Here is a 21,917-nt window from a genome sequence, read left to right as displayed (position 1 = left end):
TGGCTAATTGGCCCACTATTTTCCAGCTTTACATTAAGTGGAATTTCATTTTATTCTTGGATGGATAGAAGTCTAAATGGATGTGAGCCTGGTATGCGGAAAGAAGGCAGAGCAAGGCAGTCATGCGGGCAGCACCTATTCAGATATGGAGAGTGCAGTAGAAGATGGGGTCAGAGAAGAAACTCTCTCTGGACTCTCTGTATAGCATTTTCCAAGAGAAAAATAAATAGTTTTAATGTTTATTAACTGCAAAAAATAAAATTAACTATTAATTTTTACTCCATTTAATGCAAGATATCATATTTCCAAAGCTGATAAATAGATTAGCAGAGTGTTTTAGACTTTTTTTACCCGAGGTCTCTGAAATACAGTGTGCTCTTCATACTTTCAGTACATCTCAGTTCTGACATGTGACATTCCAAGTGTTGAGTAGACACATGTAATTGTTCATCAGCGTGAAGATGGAATTCTAACTTGAGTTGGGTAATCATCTCAGGGTTTTATGAAGCAGAATGGTGTGGTATGACTTAAATCGTTAGGACTGGTGTTTGATTGTGTAAATGAGTCAGGCAATTGGGTCACTGTGAGAGATGGGACTAGTTTGGGTCAGAATGTTTGTGGAAGTGGTGGTGAAAGAGGCATCTAATGAAAGCATCTCCAAGGTGTGACATTTGGCATAGTAGTTGAGACATTTGAGATGCTCCCATTCTGTAGCTGAGTGCTGGGCTCAACCTTCATCTCTACTGTATTCCAGCTTCCTGTTAATGCAACACCCTGGAACAGCAGGTAATGGCTTAGGGAGTCCTGTCCCTGACACCCACATAGGGGTACCTGGCTCCAGGGTTTGTCCTGGCCAGCCTCTGATGGTGTGGACATTTGGAGAGTGAACAAGTGAATTGCAGATCTTTCTCTCTCTTTCTCTTTTGCTTTCACTGTCGCTCTTCTCCCAACCCCGGGTTTTCAAGAAATTAAAAAAAAAAAAAAAAAAAAGAAGTCAGCCCCTCCAGAATTTGGATATGGGATGGGAGTGGAAAAAAAAAAAAGAGAGAGAGAGAGAGAGAAATGAAAAGTAGGCTTCAGGATTTTTCCTTTATACGTTTAAATCTAGACCACCAATTCGATCTAATTTCTAGATTTGTGGTATTCAAATGGAGATGTGCACTTGCTAAGGTGCATGCTGGACAATGAAGTGGGCACAGAAAGAAAATGGGAACATTGAATGTATTAGTAAATATTTCAGCGATTCTTTGGAAAACTGATCTGCCTTAACAGTTTTAAAGTTCAGAGGCCATGGCTCAAATTCTCTCAAGAGAGGAATAATCTTTAATATATTTCAACTTTCTTCTTTCTCCTAGAAAAGGCAAATCAGCATTCCTTCCATGTAGAGGACCCAGTGAAAAAAGGTAGCAATTTCTAAAATAGTGTTGTGACATTTCTGATGGAGATTCATATTTTGGAAAATTATGACAGAAAAAGAGCATGGAGGGGCGATTAAATTGTTATCCCTTCACACCCACTCACAAATAGAAATACAAAACGGAACCGATGTAAACTTGACTCCAGATGTTTTTGCAATGTTGAAGAAAATTAGATATGAGTATAAAATGGTAGAATCAGGATTATTTAGGATATTTTCTCTCTAAAAGTAGATACTGTCCTTCAGAAAATCACATTTAAACATCATTTTGCTTCTGCTGGCACTCAGCATTATAGCTGCCACCTATTCAAGTTTAGGCATTCTTATCAAACCTTGTCTAATGTTACTCATCATCAATACATGATATTTTATTTGCTTTGGAAGCATTTGCTTTTATGTTACACTGACTATTAGGGTGAAGAATGAGGTAATTAGAATAATTTGTCAAAAGCATAGTGGCAACTTTATTGATGTGAATTTTGTTAAGTTCCAGAAAAAGGGTCATTAGGAATTTTAATAAATTGGGGAGAAAATTATACTACACCTTCCTGAGAATTACCAAGGAAAAGTGTGAAATAGCTCAGAGCTTTATCAATAGATATTCTTATTTTTCAATGGTATATGTAATCCGACATATAAATTAAGAGTAGTATGCCCAGGACAGCAATTTTAGGATTTCTTAATGATTATGCATGCCGTGTAGCCTTAATCACTTGGCAAAATTATGTGCAAAGATAAGATAAATTATTATACAGGTAAATCCCATTTTAAAGGTGAATTACAGATTATTTAATCTACATTGTAACAAGCAGATAAAAGTTGATAATATAATAATTCTTATATTCACTCAACTAATCAAAAAGTCCTTTTCCCATGTGTCTATGTGGTATGTTATGATTATTGTTTGTTTCTATTCAATAAACAGCATATAAGAATCTTTGATAAACTTTTTATCTTTAAAAATAAATTTTTATAATTTCAATTTGGTTTACAGAATCTTTGCAAGTTATTCCAAATGAACCCATCAATAATTTTGTTTTATCTGAACTATTAATTCTTTTCACTTTAAAATCCCGCTAAATAATAGCACAATTTTCTGCTTGTTATCAGCTCTGAAGTCTGGTTAGGGCTGGGTTTATACAAGATGTCTTAGCTGGAATATATTACTTTTAAAATATGAGGTTAGCTTTCTTTGAAATTATCAAGATTCCTCAAATTTCACCAGGTGAGGATTATGCCAGTATTATTGTCCCCTATCCATTGCACAATTTTCCCAGTGGGAATGAATTTTTTTCAAGGGAAAATGTTTATTAACATTAACTGTTTTATATAATGTACATACTATAAAATTATAATAAAAATATAGTTCCTGAATCTTTAATGTGTTTCAAAATTATAAATGGTTTATTCAGTATTATGTGTATATGTGTATGTTAGTTGACACTGAGTAAAAAATACCAACAGTGGCATGTTTTTATTGTATAAAATAGGATGACATACCACTTTGGAGTCCCTGAGTTCAAATCCTGTTTCCTGCTAATATAAGCCCCGGTAAGCCTCAAATGATGCCTTAAGTGATTGGGTCTTTGCCACCCAAATGAGAGACCTGAATGGACTTATTGGCTCCCAGCTTTGGCCTGGCCAGCAGGCATTTGGGGAGTGAATCAGTGGTGGAAGTATTCCCTCTCTATCTCCACTCCCACCCCCTGTCTGAAGAGCAGCAATAACAACAATAAAAGTAGATTATAAAGAGATAAATGTTAGAAATAACCTATTAACATACCTAGGTTTGAAGAATTTCTTATTCTTTATTTAGTAGAATTTAGGTTTTAGTTTTCTAAAATATGGAGTATACTCTGTGGACCAGTGGTTGCTGTGTACTTGTCACACTGCTTGTTATCAGGAAAACACATTTTCTTGGAATTTTTTTTCTTGTTGAATGCCTTCAGAGATTATCCACAATTGATTTCAGAGGAAAACTTAATCTGTTATCTCTAAGGATGCTAGTGTATGAATGTTAAGGCTTTTTACCACGAGCTGTCTTTTAAGACCCAATGCTTATATTTTTCTTGCGTCTCCTGGCTTCCAAGCACACCAAACTATAATTTTTTCTCCAAAATGCCATGAGACTTCACATTTCTACAACTTGTGTTATTCATCTTCTTCTCTGCCATGGAAATCCTACTCAGTGATGTAATTCTAGTCTAGTATCTTACTTTTCATGAAGCCCACAGCCAGTGAACTTTGTTTTTGTGAATGTCAGGTCAACTAGAAATAGTTGACTTTCCCATCTCAGAGTTAGTGAGGTTCATGCCAATCTTTCCCAATATACCATGTAATATTTAGAGACCAACATGTGCTATGACTTGTAGCTGGCATTCAGTAATTTTTTTACAAGCCTTGTTTAAGAAAGGCTTTAGGGACTGAATTTATAACATAAACTGTGATGCCCTTGAGGTAACCTGTGGAGGCATGTGCTTTCTGTTTTTTTTGTTTGTTTGTTTGTTTGTTTGTTTGTTTTAAGCAGAATTGTGGTCATAACACTTGTTATCAAATCATATATTAAATTAAAAATTAAAAAAATCACATGTAGGATAGGATTGAGGAATAGCAGTAGCTCTGATACCACTTATCACACAGTTATACAGACTCATTTACTTTCCCTAATGTTCTATGACTTACCACACATTTTTCAGGACTGACACCTTTGTAGTTTTCAAATCACTTCCATTTTTTCCAATGTGAAGATTATTACAACATGTTTCAACGATTGCTTTTTATGAGCTCTAGTATCTCTTGAAGGCATTTCAATATATTTTTATGAAATATGCAAATACCATACACTTTCTAAGTCAATATTATACAGAATTCAATAAAATTACAACTGACTTATGTGATTATAGTTGTATTACAACAGAGTACAAAGAGTCCTTCTTCTTTTTTTGTTATGGATTTCTAGAAATAAAAATTTTAAATTTTTTTAATATTTTTCCTCAATACCAAGTTTAGGCTTTCAACAAAAGATTCTCCAGCTACTATTAAATAATTTTCAGTGTTTATTTGTGATCCATCAATGAAAAATAGAAAAAAGTTTCCCACTTTTATCAAGTTTATATTTCAACAAAGGAACACACAGGAGTAACATTATAAAAGTAAATCACATATGGGGCTGCCACTGTGGCACAGCGGGTTAAAGCCCTGGCCTGAAGCGCCGGCATCCCATATGGGTGCAGGTTCTAGTCCCAGCTGCTCCTCTTCTGATTCAGCTCTCTGCTATGGCTTGGGAAAGCAGCAGAAGATGGCCCAAGTCATTGGGCCCCTGCACCCACGTGGGAGACCCAGAAGCTCCTGGCTCCTGGCTTCGGATCAGTGCAGCTCCATCCTTTGAAGCCACCTGGGGAATGAGCCAGCAGATTGAAGACCTCTCTCTGTCTCTACCTCTCTCTGTAGCTCTATCCTTCAAATAAATAAAATAAATCTAAAAAATTAATAAAATAAAATTTAAAAAAGTAAATCACATAATGTTGAAGAATCAAAAATTATATGTAAATAAAATTAAAAGCAGAATGTAAGGATCACCAGAGCAAAGTAGGTTGTTGGACAAGTGTTAGAAAAAGGAAGTCACAGTAAGGATCTAGGTGCTCAGGAAAGGCCCCACTGAAACATTAAATTTGAGCCAAGTTTGAACATGGAATAATAGAGACCGGTGGTGGGTCCCCTATACATTTATCTATATATACATATAAATATATACATATATATAATGAATTTTTATTAATTTGAAAGGCAGAGACACATTGCCTGATTTCCAGGATGAATTTTCCCACATTTGCAGGTGTCAGTCTTTAATTTTCTAAAAAACTTGGCTGAATATGCTAATTTGGTTTTATTTACCTTTCTAGACATCCTTACTCACCTGAAAGAAGTAGTAGAACTCTGTTTTACTGCTTTCTTTTTTAAACCTTGTTGTTTGTTCTTTTATTTTATGTTTTAGATTTTATTTTTTTATTTGAAAGATAGAGTTACAGACAGTGAGAGAGAGACAGAGAGAGAGAGAGACAATGTTTTCCATTCCTGGTCTCCCATGTGGGTGCAGGGGCCCAAGGACTTGGGCCATCCTCTACTGCTTTCCCAGGCCATGCCCCCTAAACATTGTTGTTTGTAATGTGTTAATAATATTATTACATTATTTTAAAATTTAAAAATACATAAGCCAAAGAATTTGAAGTAAGAATTAACATTATTTTGTCTATTTATTCAGGATAAATAAAAAGTCATAAATAAGTAATGCACATATCTTTGAAAATTCATTTGTGAAAATAGATTTTTATGTTTGTGAATGATACACTAATGCTAAGTGCTAATAGAATATGCCTTTTAAATTTGAAATGGCCTAGATATATAAAAATTGGTTAGGCCAACATATATTTTTCTTACCAGAAAAATAAATGAAGCTGATTCTACATAATTCATATCATTCTTATTGACCTTTTAAATGTACTGTGCTATTCTTTAAATGTATTTGATATTGAAACAAATATTTTTAAGAAGCTTGAGACTCTAAACACAATTTGTATTCTTATATAAAGTCATGAAATGCAGAGTATGGGGAAATATATGCTTACTGTTATAAAATTCTTAAATAACTATCTGATATTACATAGTAGATTTTCACAATTATTTTTCAGATACCAAAATTACTGTTGAATATACTGTAAGGGTTCAGCGTGGTTAATGTAGTCATATTTCTGTTTTAATTTGTTTGGCATTAGGTAGAGAGGTGTTCAGAATGTTAATGCACAAATAATATTCTGTGAAGCCTTCTGACTCCCTGTACTAGTTTATATTATGATCTCTGGAGTCAGACCATGTGAGTTTGAACTTTAGATGCATTTCATAGTATTTGAAGTCTTGCGTATATTTGCTCAAATTCTTTAAGTGTCATTTTCTAACTTAAAAAGGAATATAATAGTATATAACTCAATATGGTAAACAATAAAAATGATGGCTAGTTTTATTATCACTTACGCAAAACTGTGGATGGGTTGGCTGATCTCACTGTAGGGGGCATATTTTGTAAGCTTGATTTAATTGCATAGAATTATCACTACTGACAGGATCTACTCATGCTCTTCATCTTCTGCATTCTCCTGAGAATATAGCTTAATGCCTTAAGCATACTGGATTTTGACATCTTGAATCTTTCCTAATATGCAAAGTTGAAAACCATAGTGTGTGTTCTGCTGACTTCCCTCAGAGTAACTTTTGACTCTTCTATGGGAAAAAGAAGAAAGTGCTTTTCTAAAAGGATTAATTAGAAATCAGTCCCTTATCTAAGGCACCATTGGATGTCTGGTTTAGATAAAATATGAATATTGTACAAGTTGTTCGAAATTTAGAGGGACCAGGCTTTTGATGCAGCAGTTGAGATACCATTTGGGACACCTGCATACCGTATCAGAGTGCCTGGTTTGAATCCCAACACTGTCTCCAGTTCCACCTCCCTGCTAATACTCAGTCTGGGAGGTGGCAGGTGATAGCTCAAGTGGTTTTGTCCCTGTCACCCACATGAGAAACCTGAATTAAGTTCCAGGTTCCTGGCTTCAGCCTGTATCAGCCCTGGATTTTGTAGTTATTTGTGTAGTCATCTAGTGGATGAGTTATATCTCTGTGTCTGTCTCTGTCTCTTTGTGTTTCAAACAAATGCAAATAAATTAGATGTTTAAAAAGGAAGTTACTTGTGAGGACTTGAATATAATTGAATGTTTTCTTGTTTAGTTTTCATTTCTAATGAGATGAAAATTTCACTTTGTGATTGTTTTCTGTACTAACACCAATATTTTCAGGGGATTTCCTGAAATTTGTAATTGTGTACCCAGACATGAGGAGAAAATCAGAGGAATGGAGGTAGTGAAGAGAGGAAAGGAACATAGTTTTATTCACAATTTAACATCAATGAGAATCATATGTTTAGTAGAAGTAACTGGAATCAGGCATGCACAAAAGATGTTTATATGACACCACGTCATCACTTACTTGAAATAAACTAATTCCTTTAGAACCTTCATTATAATATAAACTTTAATCAGTAGATTTTGGATATTCTTCTAGAACAGTTTTCTCCCCTTATTAGCAAGTGCATTAAGTGATAACACAGAGAAGCTAAGCAGAAAATTACATCTAATATATTTCTATCAGGAAATTAGGGCATATGTATGGATAATGAGTTTATCCAAATTTAGTTTTGGCCATAACTCAAAAGACCAGACTTAACAGTTGCCAAATTGCCACCTGTGCCCTATATACCACAGGTGTTCAGGCATTCTGAGCAGCTTTTCTTCCTAGAGATTTCTGGGCCAGCAGCACTACCATTGCCCAGGCACAGAATCAATACTCACTTCTGCACCAAATATTGACATTCACCGTGACTTTGAACACTTTTTAATCTTCTTGTTGTGAAATAAATAAATAAATAAAAGTAGTAACATATAAAACTATAAGCTCTGTATCAGGATCAGGTGGAGTTGGTATTATCAGAGACCTAAGATAACCAAAATCCAGAGGTTAAGTGGCAGTTCTGTTTTCACCAGGTACTAACGCCAATTCTTTGTCTCTGTTCCTCCAATCTTAGTCCCTGGCATCCGTTATCAAAATTACATTACATCAACTATTAAACTACAGGGGTGACCATCGTATCTTCACTGTAGGGAGAAGGAAGAAGGACAAAAAGTGACCTCTTTTTTGACTCATCCCCTTCATGGGGCTTCCCCGTAAGCCACAATGAAATGTAGTACATCTGTTTAAATTCCATTATTTAATCCAATCTGCATGAAGCCTGCAAAATGTAATTTATAGCTAGTAACATTTCTGATATCATCAAAATGAAGTTACTTTAAGAAAGAAAGGTTATTTTATGCACCCACAAGTTTCTACCATATAACCATTAGTGTCTAAACTATACCAATTATCTAAAGATGTTTAAATAAATAGGTATAGCTAGTAGCTTAAGTATAGCCATGACTTAGTGAAGGGAAATTTTACATGCTGCAATCATGGTTAAAGTTTATTCTGTAGATTTTCCACTTTTAAAAGCTGTTTGCTGTTTCACTCTGTATTTATATCACATTTATTTATTTTTTCCAAAGAAGATTTATTTATTTATTTGAAAGACAGAGTTACAGAGAGGCAGAGGCAGAGGCAGAGACAAAAGGAGAGAGAGGTCTTCCATCTAATCTGAAGACAGGAGCCAAGTCTTCTTCCAGGTCTCCCACGTAGGTGCAGGGGCCCAAGGACTTGGGCCATTCAGTGCTTTCCCAGGCACATTAGCAGGGAGCTGGATCAGAAGTGGAGCCCCTGGTATTCTAACCTGGCACTCATAGGGAATGCCAACAATGCAGACAGCAGATTTACCCATTACGCCACAGCGCCGGGCCCCACTACATTTCCTTACCCACTCATCTGTCCATGAGCACTCAGGTTGCTTTCACACATTGGTTATTATGAACAATGCAAAGTTGAAAGTGAGAATTTAGATAATCTCATTGATATATTTAACATAGTTGAAAGTGGCTAAAATGAATATATATTTAATGTCCTTAACACAAAAATAATTGTTAGTCAGTGGATTGATTAATATGATAATTAACTTGAATCATTCTACTATGTTTAAATATGTCAAAGTATCACATTGCACTCCCTAATCATATACAGTTTTTTATTTGTCATTAAAATAAATGAATAAAAATATTTTAAAAGTATAGTTTGCAGAAGAACACAATGGTGGGAGCTGGTGGTTAAAATGCAACTTCCAGAAATTCTGGTTCCATGAGGTTGACTGAGACTCTGAAATTTCTTTGAAAGTTCTGAACCACGTTTTACTTAATAATGAATCCTCAGTTATTTTCTGTGGAAAGTCTTTTTGATATTTATTCTTTTGTTATTTCCCAACAATGTCAACTCCAGAATTTCTATATGAGCTTAAGGGTGACAGTTTCTTAAAGTTGTACAGAGTTGCATAGAGTATTGTATCTACAAAAGGATCTTTTACATCCAGTGAGGATCTGCATCTAGGTCAGTTGACCAGATTGGGCAGGTTCAAGTTGTGGGGTAGGAATGAAGCCCATTTCCCTATCATTTAGTGCTGCTAGTCTTTGTGAACCTGCTTTTCTTCGAATTCCTGACGTTGCATCTCATGGGAAATCAGCAATTTCCGAAACTCTTCAATTTCTGACTTACTTTTGTCCTGAATTTTTGTCTTTTCCAAGTTCTTGATTATAGTGTAGTCCGAGTTCATCAGATAAATGATAACATATGGACTAATTAAATTAAACAAATTAATGACAAGTTTAACCAATATCATTTTGAGCACCTATGAAACGCCTATATACTTTTAAAAGGATCTATAATAATCCTCAATACAATCCCCCAAAAGTAGATATTTTATAATCCTCATTTTATAAATGAGAAAACAAAGTTTTTGAGTAAACTATTTAAAATTACAGTTGGCAACAGACAAGGATAAATTCATACCTTGATATGACAAAGCCATGCATCCTTGATTTATTGTAGTTGCATGACAGAAGAGAAGAATGTTGCAAAAAAGGAAATGGATCACTTATACATGGCAAGGAATAAGATAGAAAAGTCAGTCTGTTTGTGAAATGCTTCTCTAAGAACATTCTTACTTCAGTCTTCATTCCTTTAAAAAACAATATTATTTTCTCTAATTTAGCTGGTGTGTCAGAGTTCATGTTTGTTCCCACTTATCTGTCATCTAGTCTCTATTCTAGCCACAATTTTCAGTCACAGATGAAAGCAGTTCTCATTCCTCCCCAAACTCTATCAACCAGTAATCAAACTCTTTCTCAGGTCTGATCCTACTCTGTTCCTTAGTTCTGCATCTAGTGGCTTCTTAGTCTGAGTGAATCATTAAAACATACAAAGAAAACACATGTTAACCAGAATCACACCTAGATATAAAATTATATTAAAGTGATAGTTGAGATAGAAACTCTTTAAATATCTCATTTGTCTCACAGAAATACAACACATATGTACTTATATCATTGTTGGTGTTCATGAGTGATAAGCAGTAGTCACTGTTGTTCATTTATCTTCTGCTGTTACATGGTTTCAGTTATTCTTTTGCTGCACTCCTAATGGGAGCGGTCAAAACCACCACGATCCCTATTGTAACGCACACCTTCATGTATCTCTGACTGAACTTTTGGTTCCTAGTCAGGCAGTAGAGCAGTGATGATTAATTCTTTTCTTTGTCATTAACCCAATTTTGTAAATTGCAGACATTATTCAACTCCATGCCTTCACTTAATGCATTAGAATATTAAAACTACCAGATTTGAGTGTTCTGAATATATAGAAATACAATTCTTAAAATTTACCTGGCATATTGCTACCTGTAATATAAGTACTATCTATAGACCAAATGTGTAATTTTTAATAGTGTATTGCCTATGAAAACAATTTTTTTAAAAATGAAGGGCAAGTTCCCTTAAAGGGAACAATTGGGTGTGATAATGGCATTGAATAGAATCACACCGAAGTTAAAAAACTTACTGCAATGTATTTATGGGCCCTTTTTTAAAAAAATGCTGGCCTTTGTTGAGAGTTTTATGTGCATTTCAGGCATTTTCCAGAAGTTATGGAATGACCTCTCTCCTTCCTTCTCATTTGAGAGTCTCAGTTCCGGAACAAACCACCAGTTCTGACATGTCTATCTTTTCTCTCTTTGAAGACGAACAGACCTTCATGTAAATGAAATCTCTCCAGCTAGCTCTCACATGCTCATATTTGTGAGAGTTTTCAGTGGATGTACTCCTCTACCCATGTTACTCAATATGTTATTTAACACATTATATTTAAAAGGCCAGAAGTTTACCAGGTTATTAAAATTTAGAAAAGATACATGAGGAGTATGTTTTAAAATCTTAGAATGCAAACCAGCACACGAAAACTACAGAATTGAAGCACAAGTTATAAAGAAAAGCCACTGAAGAACTTTTATAATAGAATTGGATTTTGGAAGCATGAACAGGCTTTTAATAAGTGAGCTTCAGACTTTCCCTAAGAATGCACATGGAAAAATATAAACTGTGGGAAGGTGTAAATATGTGGGAATGTGTAAACATTTTTGTGCCAATATAAATAAATTAGTCATAAGAAAAATATATCTAAGGGTTTATTTCTGCACTCTGGAACTGGAAGCATAAGTCTTTTAAAAGATAGGTTAGAATGATTAATTTAGTGTAGGTGAGAGTTGTCATTGGAAGTCTTTGTGTAGGAGATCATGAATCAGATGTGTTTTAGGAAATTTAATCTGTCATTGATTGTCATTAAATTTCAGAAGATAGTGGGATAAGAGATGGTATGTAAACTGTCTAGCTAAAAATAAAAGGCAACAGTAATGAGACAGAGAACATATGTCTTCATATGTCTATAGTATTTGAACTTTTATAAAATGTTGTGTTCACATATTATTTGTGCAAAGTTTATTTATATTCCACAGTTTAGCAAGGTTAAAAGAAAAGTAAAGCAAGCAAAAATGAAGTATTTTACAATAATTTCAGTGACTTTCAATGCAGTACTGGCCTAAGAAATGCATAAAATTAAGTTATAAATATAATAGGAGATTTCAGTAACTTTAATTGTAAAGTCATGAATATAAAGGCGAAAGACAAGGCGGATTATAAGACTGGCTTAGAAAATCAAAGACAGCTATGAAAACTCCATGCATTACATATCTATCCTTTGAAATGTTGTTTGATAGATTTTACATTTTCTGCCTCATTCCCTCTCAGGATTGGTGATTAAGGATGTATAGCCATATATGTGACTCATCTTGTAGAAAAGTGGCTTTGTTCATAGGATGTTTTATTTTACATACTCTCTGGTGCTTCTTCTGCTAAGCTACTAAATTAATGCATTGTTAAGTTTATCTTTTGTTTAAACGACTTTAAAATTCTTTTAATGACAGTAGTTGTAAGTTAATAAATATCTACAAATTAGCAAACATTGCTATGCAAGAGATAAGCTTATTAGAAATACAGGCCTCTGGTAGAGCCCTAGATTCTGATAAAGTGCTGCTGAACGAGTCACACCAATGTTCACCTTGACAAGAACACTAATGACTCTAATGTTTGTGATCTAAAGTCTATACTTTCAAAAAAGTATTGTTTAGGAGTGGACATTTATTTAGCGATTAACCCAGCTGAGGTGTCTGTGTCCCATAGTGGAGTACCTGGCTTTGATTCCCATCTCCAGTTCTTGAGTCCAGCTTTCTACTAACGCAGACCCAGAGAGGCAGAAATGATAGCTCAGATAGTTGGATTCCTGCCATCCACATAGGAGACTTGGATTGTGTTCCTGACTCCCAGCTTTGGCATGGCCCAACCCCTGTCATTATTGGCATTTGAGACATGAACCAGTGGTAGTGAATGGCAGATCTCTCGCTCTGCTTTTCAAATAAGTGAATCAATAATTTAAGAAAAAGTCTTTCCTCTAATAAACAAGGATCACTTTAGTTGTGTAAGTCCTCAAGTCAAGAAGATTTCTTATATTTAGCAAAATTTTAATATTCAATTGTATAGCAAATGGAGAATATAGTTGGAGATTGCCATCTGTTTAATTTATGCTCAATCCATCAGTGAAGTCTCACTATAGCTACAACTGTGTAGTGGGTATTAGTGGAATGAGATGACTTGCAGATTGCAAAAGACTTCCAAATTTTGTCAAGGATGAGATTAGGAATTTCATAACTTATTTTTTGAACAGTGAGAAATTTTGAAAGATGTTATGCACCCTCAATAATCAAGTGGCAGGTTTATGAGTTCTAAATGATATGATGCAGTGTCAAGCAGAGGGCATAGAACACGAGTGAGTGGCTGAAAGAGAATGATCTCAAAAATACTTTATGCCACCATACTGGAATCAAGTTACAAATGTGGAAATTGTTCTTGAGATGTATTATATTTACACAGCTGCTCAGTCACTCCATTGGGAAATATGAATTAAAGGATCATTAAGATGTAAATATTGCCATTAAGTTGATTATTAAAAGAGGGGGATGTCATTTTTAAGAATTTTTTTTTTATTTTAAAAAGCAGAGAGATGGGAAAGAGGGGAGATTTCCATTTGCTGATTCATTCCTCAAATATCTGTAATAGGTGGATCTGGGCCAGGCAGAAGCCAAGGGCCCAAAACTCAATCTGTGTTTTGCATGTGGATGGATGGGATCCAGTTACTTGAGCCATCATCACCTGCTGCCTCCCAGAGTGCACATTAGAGGAAGCTGGGCAGGGAAGTGGAATCAGGACTTGAACCCAGACACTGCAAAACAGGATGTGGGTGTCCCAAGCAGCATATTAACTGCTATGCCAAACTCTCACCTCAGAAAGATGATTTTTAAAAATAAGTGTGGACACAATACTGCAGAATTCCAAAGGTTAAAAGGGTCAAAAATAGCAAGCAATTTATATGAGAAACAGAGAAAGAAAACTTAAAGTTTTTATAGTGAAACTAAGTTTGAAGTAAAAATATTATTGATGTAGCCATCATTGCTGTATATATTTATTTTCCTTATTTAACTAAATAAACTTATTGAAATAACACGAGATATGGAATAGTCAAATAAAGTGTAAGTAAATAATGCAATTTATTTTTAAAAATCATGGAACTCAGAATGTAGAGAAAAAATGTTTTTCTTAATACTTAGCACTAAATGTAATGTTAAATGTAATATTACTAGCTATTGCACTTCCTGATATAAGGAATACCATATGAAGCCATTATCATCATTAACTGTTATAAACAGCTTCAAGACCCATTTCTCTGGAATAACTACTTGCATATCTCATTATTTTCTGTGAGGAGCTTATTGATTAATAATCATGTCTTGATCAGCCCTTGTCCTTACTGTCGAGGAACAACTTACTATTTTCTTTCTTTTAGTATTTTTTGTTCTACTTAATACCATTGGTTGAACTCTTTAATTAACACGCAATTATTCTTAGGTGTTTAGATTTAACTGAAAAGTGATCCTTGTTAAATATAGGAGTGGGAATAAGAGAGGGAGGAGATGTACAGTTCGGCACATGCTCAACCTGACTTACCCCTAATGGTAGAGCTAGAAACGTGCCAGGGGATTCCAACTTAGTCCCATCAAGGTGGCATGTACCAATGCCATCTTACTTGTTAAAGTGATCAGTTTAAGTTAATAATTGATCAGAAAGATAGGATTAAGTGTCAAAGGGATTGCAAAAATAAGAGCAGTGTCTACAAATAATAATTGATAGAATTAAAAAGGAGAGAATGATCCCACATGGGAAGCAGGATACACAGCAGACTCATAGAATGGCAAATGCCATAAACAGCACTCTGGCCTCAGAATCAGCCCTTAAGGCATTCTGATCTTGTAGAAAAGCCCATGAGAGTATTTCAGGCATGGAAAGCCACGACACTGTGGCAAAAAAAAAAAAAAAACAAAAAAAAACAAAAAAAAACAAAAAAAAAAACAACTTAAATGAAAGATCTCTGTGAGTGAGATCCCAGTGGAAAGATGGAAAGAACGGGCCATCAAAGAAGGAGGTACCTTTCTCTGAAGGGAGGAGAGAACTTCCACTTTGACTATGACCTTGTCTAAATAAGATCAGAGTTGGCGAACTCAAGAGGCTTCCATAGCCTTGGCAGCCTTGGAGCTTTGGGTGATTACTGCCGTCATAAATGAGAGTGTCAATTGTTAAATCAACAGTGGAGTCACTGTGCACTTACTCCCCATGTAGGATCTCTGTCCTTAATGTGTTGTACTATGCGAATTAATGGAAAACTACTACTCAAACAGTACTCTATACTTTGTGTGTTTGTGTGGGTGCAGAGTGTTGAAATCTTTACTCAGTAAAACTAAGTAGATCTTCTGTATATAAAGATAATTGAAAATGAATCTTGGGCCGGAGTCATGGCTCACTTTGCTAATCCACCACCTGCGGCACTGGCACCCCGGGTTCTAGTCCCGGTTGCTCCTCTTCCAGTCCAGCTCTCTGCTGTGGGCCGGGAGGGCAGCAGAGGATGGCCCATGTGCTTGGATCCCTGCACCCACATGGGAGACCCGGAGGAAGCACCTGGCTCCTGGCTTTGGATTGGCGAAGTGCTGGCAGTGGTTGCTATTAGGGAAGTGAACCAACAGAAGGAAGACCTTTCTCTCTGTCTCTCTCTCACTGTCTATAACTCTCTCTGTGTCTCTCTCTCTCACTGTCTAACTCTGCCTGTCAAAAAAAATTAAAAAAAAAAATGAATCTTGATGAAGAATGGGATGGGAGAGGGAGTGAGAGATGGGATGGTTGTGGGTGGGATGGAGGTTTGGGGGGAAAAGCTGCTATAATCCAAAAGTCATACTTGGGAAATTGATATTTATTAAATAAAAATTTAAAAAGAAAGAAAATGAATCTTGATGAAGAATGGGATGGTAGAGGGAGTGGGATATGGGATGGTTGTGGGTGGGAGGGAGGTTATGGGGTGAAAGCCGCTATAATTCAAAAGTTGTAATTTGGAAATTTATATTTATTAAATAAAAGTTGAAAAAAATTTTAAGAAAATGGAATTTCAGTGAAAATTCTAGTATTCATAGGACTTAATGTATCTCATGGCTTATATGATATAGTGTTAGTTTTGTTAATACTTGTATAAATTGAATTGGTTCATGAATATCAATATGTAATGTAAGTGCATAAATCTGACTATATTTAGACTCTTTCTGCTGTTGATATTTGCCTTTTACTTCCTCCTATTCTTCTTCTTCTATTAGTATTATCATTTTACATGCATTTTCAAAAAAGGAACATAAACAACTGTTTTACAGAGGAAAATAGTTTTAAATTTTCTGTTGGCTATTTTAAAGTTATAATCTGGGTATTTAAAATTTCAGTTGGCTACTTTAAGGTTAAAATCTGAGTGAAACATCTTTTACTTGTTAACCTGGGATCAAAGAGAAGGTATTTCTGACAGTTACTCTAAGATAGTAATAAAGTTATCATCATAGCTATAAGCTCTAAGATAGTGAGCATAATCATGAAGAAAAAAAATATATATATATGGAACTTCATATACATGTTCAAGTGTGTGTGTGTGTATGTGTGTGTAGCTACAAAAGGTCCAAAGAAAAGAGAATGTTTAGGAAGTTAAATATGAATTTTTCATATTAAGATAATTAAACATTAAATTAAATAATTAAAAATTAAGATAATGAAACATACTACATACACATGTTTTTGAAAAACATTGGTTTACTAAATCACAGTGAATATGAGGAAAATAAGAAATAAATGCGTAATTTTTAAAAAGATCTTGGAAACGAGCTTAGAAATGAGCTTAGAACCAATAATAAAACAGCCACTGTTATTTTAGTCACATAAGTGTCTGCCAAGATTCTTTTTATCATTAAAATATATAATCAAATAATAATAACCACTACTGTTCATTAAATGCATGTCTCATGTGGAAAAATTTGTATGTGTGAGTCATCATAATTTCGTAAAGTATGGGATTTTGTCTTTCCTTTACATGTCAAGAGCCTAGGCAAAGAGAGGTCAAGGAACTTATCACCTACAACTCAGGAAATTGCAATCATGCATCAAACCATGATTTCTCAGATTTCCAAATATAAAATATGGTGTTCTCATTCTCTTGAAATATAATACCTTAAGGCATAACTCTAAAATTATCAACAGAGTAAAAAATAATTCAGATAAATTCATGAGAGCAACCTCTTAATGGGCCAATAAGGGAAAATTACACTGCAACATTAATATTACAGAGGAAAACATGATTTTTAACAGTAGACTCCCCTTTTTCTTTCTATATCACAAAGAGAAAGTTGCCAGCATAAGATATTGTTATATTTAGCAAAGTAAATTTATTTTTCTTTATGAAGAGAGATTGTTTTTATTTTCCTTCTCTTTCTTTCTGGCCATCCATCAGTCTTTCTGTTTTCTTTACCTTCTTTCCTTCCTTCCTCCCTCCCTCCCTCCCTCCCTCCCTTCCTTCCTCCCTCCCTCCCTCCCTTCCTCCCTCCCTCCCTTCTTTCCTCCCTCCCTCCCTCCCTTCCTTCCATCTTCCTTTCTTTCTTTTTTAATTTTTAAGAGAGTATATATTTATTTTACATTATAATCAAATGCTTAATGCTCCATTAAATTAGAGTTCAACTAGTAGAATTTGAAAAGGTAATAGTTCAACAGGAATATAGGCAAGAGCCTTAAATAATAAATGAAAAAAGTCCATTTCACTTATATACAGTACATTTACTGTCCATCAGAGAAACACAGAGAAAAAACATAATGAGGTATCACCTACTCCAGTTAAAATGACTATTATCCAAAAATCAAAAAATAACAAATGCTGGTGAGAATGTAGAGGAAACGGTACCCTAAGAAAATGTTGTTAGGCATGTAAACTGGTACAACTATTATGGAAGACAGTGTGGAGATTCCTCAGAAAATTAATAATTGATCTACCATATGACCCAGCTATCTCACTCCTGGAATAGATCTAAAGGCAATTAAAATAGTATATTAATTTTTACAATGACAGACTTTCATTTTACAGTATAATCACAGCTTAACCATACACTATGTAGAGTTCAGCAAGTAGTAAGTGTAAAATCCACCATTCCTCAAGAGTTTTTCTTTTGTAAGATGTATTTATAACGTTTGAATAATATTCTTTTTAGATGTTAATATTTCCTTGTATATTTGTAATAAATTTCTACACATTACTTATATCATCCTTTAGCTTAAAAATAACTGGTAGGACCAGCAGATAGAAGATCTCTCTCTCTCTCTCCTCTCTTTAACTCTGCCTTTCAAACAAATAAGGTAAATCTTTAAAAAAAATCTGATCTCAGAAAAATATTTAGTGAAAATTTTATGGCTTTTTAAGAATAAATTCCATTTTGCCTTCTGTTGTCTGTTGTCTATCGTAACTTCACAAACACTCATTATGTAACTTACTCTCTTATTCACCCACAGAAGTGAAGGCTGTTTTCCTTGAACTTGCTTCCTTTCTATTCTTTTGTCTAACACTTGCCTTGGATCTTAAAATAATTATTCTTGATTTTTTTCTTGTGATTTCTCAAATCACATTTTAGGTATTTTCTTTTGCCACATAGATCTTCTATAAAGCAGCTTTAGATCACCATTCTGAATTATTTTATTGGTTTCATCAATATTCACTCATTGGACAATGTGTTACTTCTGTAACCTGATGCAGTGTTGGTGAGCTGTTCATAGTGTACTTTAAAATTCTTCCTTTCATTTGAATCCTGGATCATCTTGATAAAGGGCTAAAATGTAGAGATCTTCTAATTCTGAAAAATATATATATATATGTTCTAATTAGTTTATCCTGTTTGCCAACCATTGATCCAAATACAAGGACTCTGCTTTTATGTGGGTACCCAAATGTTGGGAAATCCAGCTTCATCAATAAGGTAACCAGAGCAGATGCAGATGTTCAGCCCTATGCATTTACAACAAAGTCTCTATTTGTTGGGCACATGGATTATAAGTATCCACGCTGGCAGGTTGTAGATACTCCAGGGATTTTGGATCAGCCTTTGGAGGATTGGAACACCATCGAGATGAAGGCCATCACAGCCTTGGCTCACCTCCGTGCTGCGGTTCTGTATGTGATGGATTTGTCGGAGCAGTGCGGACATGGTTTGAAGCAGCAAGTAGAACTCTTCCAGAATATAAGACCTCTCTTTATCAACAAGCCTCTTATAGTTGTTGCCAACAAATGTGCTATGAAGAGAATAGCTGAACTTTCTGAAGATGATCAGAAAATATTTTAGATTTGCAAGCTGAAGGATTCCCTGTGATTGATAGAGACGAGCACTCTGACTGAGGAAGGTGTTGTTAAAGTTAAAACAGAGGCTTGTGATAGGCTTTTGGCTCATTGAATTGAAACCAAAATGAAGAGAGTATGAGGTGTTGAACAGATTACATTCAGCTGTACCAAACAAGCAAGATGATAAGGAGAGGCCCCCTTTTATCCCAGAAGGAGTGGTGGCACACAAGAGGAGAATGGAAATTGTGGAGCCCAAGAAGAAAAGGGAATGAAATCTTGATCTGGACATGGGGGATGATTATATTTTGGATCTTCAGAAGTACTGGGATTTAATGAATTCATCTGAAAAATACGATAAGATACCAGAGATCTGGGAAGGCCATAATATAGCCGATTACATTGATCCTGACATCATGAAGAAACTGGAAGAATTAGAGAAAGAAGAAGAGCTAAGAACAGCTGCTGGGGAGTACGACAGTGATTCTGAAAGTGAAGACGAGGAAATGGTAGAAATCTGACACCTGTCAAAACAGAGAATTAGAGAAAAAATTAGAGAAAAAAAGAAATTGAAAATCCTTCAATCCAAAGAAAAAAATACACAGGGACCCAGGGCGCCTTGAACGGCTGAGAAGGTTCAGAAGACAGATTTGGAGAATGAGATGCACAGTCTTGGTGTTGACATGGATAATAAAGACAATGCCCTCTACGCAGTGCAGGCAAGAAGATCTTGGAGTGTCACTAGGAAAAGAAAGCGGGAAGAATCTGTTCCACTGTCTTCTATAGTCTGGAGTCAGGGTTGCTCTCGAATTCCACGTGATGTTTCTGGTCTTCGGGATGTCAAGATGCTGAAGAAGGCCGAGACTATGATGAAGAATGCTCAGAAGAAGATGAGTTGCCTGGGGAAGAAAGGGGAGTCAGATCGCCATGTGTTTGATTTGAAGTCCAAGCACTTACTCTCTGGAAAGCGGAAAGGTGGTAAAAAGGATAGGTTTCAGTTGACATGGTTTGGTTAGATTGTTTGTTGCTGTTTATTTCTTGGTTGGGTATGGTGTGGGTTCATAAAATTGGAGTCATCTATAAACAAAGACAAATAATTGAAGCATTCTTTGCTAAACGTTGTGGTTAAACCCTACATAAGTGCTGGAAATTTTTGTCTGCAAAGTGCAAACGTTTGGAATAGACAGTCTTTCTGCATTAAATAGAGGATTGGTTGCTTCACATTTGCAGGACTAGAAAAATTTGTTATGACTTTGATGTTTTGATGGAGAAAAACCTTATTTTTTTCTGAGGAAACTTCAATTTATCACACGGGAATATTCTTTTTTTATGAAGAAGTCATCTCCATTTATGGATATGGACAGAGGGCTAACTGCTCTGCAGACTTGGGGAGCAAGCACGTTTATGATTGAGTCAGAACCCTAATGCATAAAATATTTCTTTAAATTATTTTCCAAACTTCTTATACAATGTATTATTGTAATCTCTCTTCCAGCTATTTTATCCAAAATAAATCTCCAGGAGAAATAAAAAAAAATGTAGAGATCTTCTAATTATGAAAAAAAAAATGTTCTAATTAGTTTTGAAAATTTTGGGGTCATGCAAGGTGTTACCCTGAGCACATTCCTGATTTATACTACTTGTAGTATTTTTTAATTAAGATGGGTATTACATATTTAAATTCACTTATTTGAATATGCCTTAGGAGGTATAAAATGTATCTTGGCCAATAGTCTGGAGGTAAATTAGCTGTATCTATGACATTGCAAATTTGTTTAAATTATGATTTTTAATTTAATAAATCTTTGCTAAACCTTATGCTAAGCCCAAATACTAGTATGAAACTAAGAATATAATGAAAAACAACAAGCAGTCTGTATATGTAGGGAACATGTGATTTAATGAAGAGGACAGGCACATAAACAGGCAATTATACCATAGCAAGGCAAATGCTAAGACCCAAGGGACCTGTGGGAACACATATAGAAGAATTACACAGTAATCCCAATGGGTGCAGGTAAGGCTTCCTAGAGGAAGTTAAAGTGTAAATTGGTGAAGATGGTAGATAAAATTGTAGGAGGGTGAAAAAAAGGTCAAGACATACAAAGGCATGTATAATCACTTTAATTACTTCATAGCTTTTTTTAATGGTCAAATGATGAGATGTAATAGTTTAAAAAATAAGTGATGCTGAAAATATGATTGTGAGCAATAGTTTTTATTTTTTAATTCATTCTACATGCATAGATATGTCATTTGTATATTACATTTCTGTTTCTTAATATTACAAACTTAGCACCTCTTTTCACATTGTCTTTTAGAAAGAATAAAACTGTATGTTATTAACTCTGCTAAAACCTATTTTTTCTCTTTCCTACTTATATTCTCTATATAAGTATAAAATATTTTCAGTTGATTAAAGAAAACATTTTGATGAAAATGTAATTAAGATTCCTATACATTCTAATTTGTAGTTGTCTTCTGTCTTTGGGAATTATGCACACAGAATTTTAAAAGTATTTGCACCAGGCCGGTGCCACGGCTCAATAGGCTAATCCTCCGCCTTGCAGCGCCGGCACCCCAGGTTCTAGTCCCAGTCGGGGCACCGATCCTGTCCCGGTTGCCCCTCTTCCAGGCCAGCTCTCTGCTG

The 21,917-nt window shown here is 35.0% G+C and overlaps 1 protein-coding gene and 1 pseudogene across 1 annotated transcript in view; both read left to right on the top strand.

Moving 5' to 3' along the window:
* Positions 1–21,917, top strand: part of HCN1 (hyperpolarization activated cyclic nucleotide gated potassium channel 1) — a 406,216-nt gene that overhangs the window by 195,856 nt on the left and 188,443 nt on the right. The window lies entirely within an intron of this gene.
* On the top strand, positions 77–20,283 carry LOC133774689 (GTP-binding protein 4-like; annotated as a pseudogene).

The sequence above is a fragment of the Lepus europaeus genome, chromosome 15 (assembly GCF_033115175.1).
Source record: "Lepus europaeus isolate LE1 chromosome 15, mLepTim1.pri, whole genome shotgun sequence".
NCBI lineage: Eukaryota > Metazoa > Chordata > Mammalia > Lagomorpha > Leporidae > Lepus > Lepus europaeus.
The sequence above is the reverse complement of the archived record's forward strand: the minus strand, read 5'-3'. Positions and strand labels throughout refer to the sequence as shown.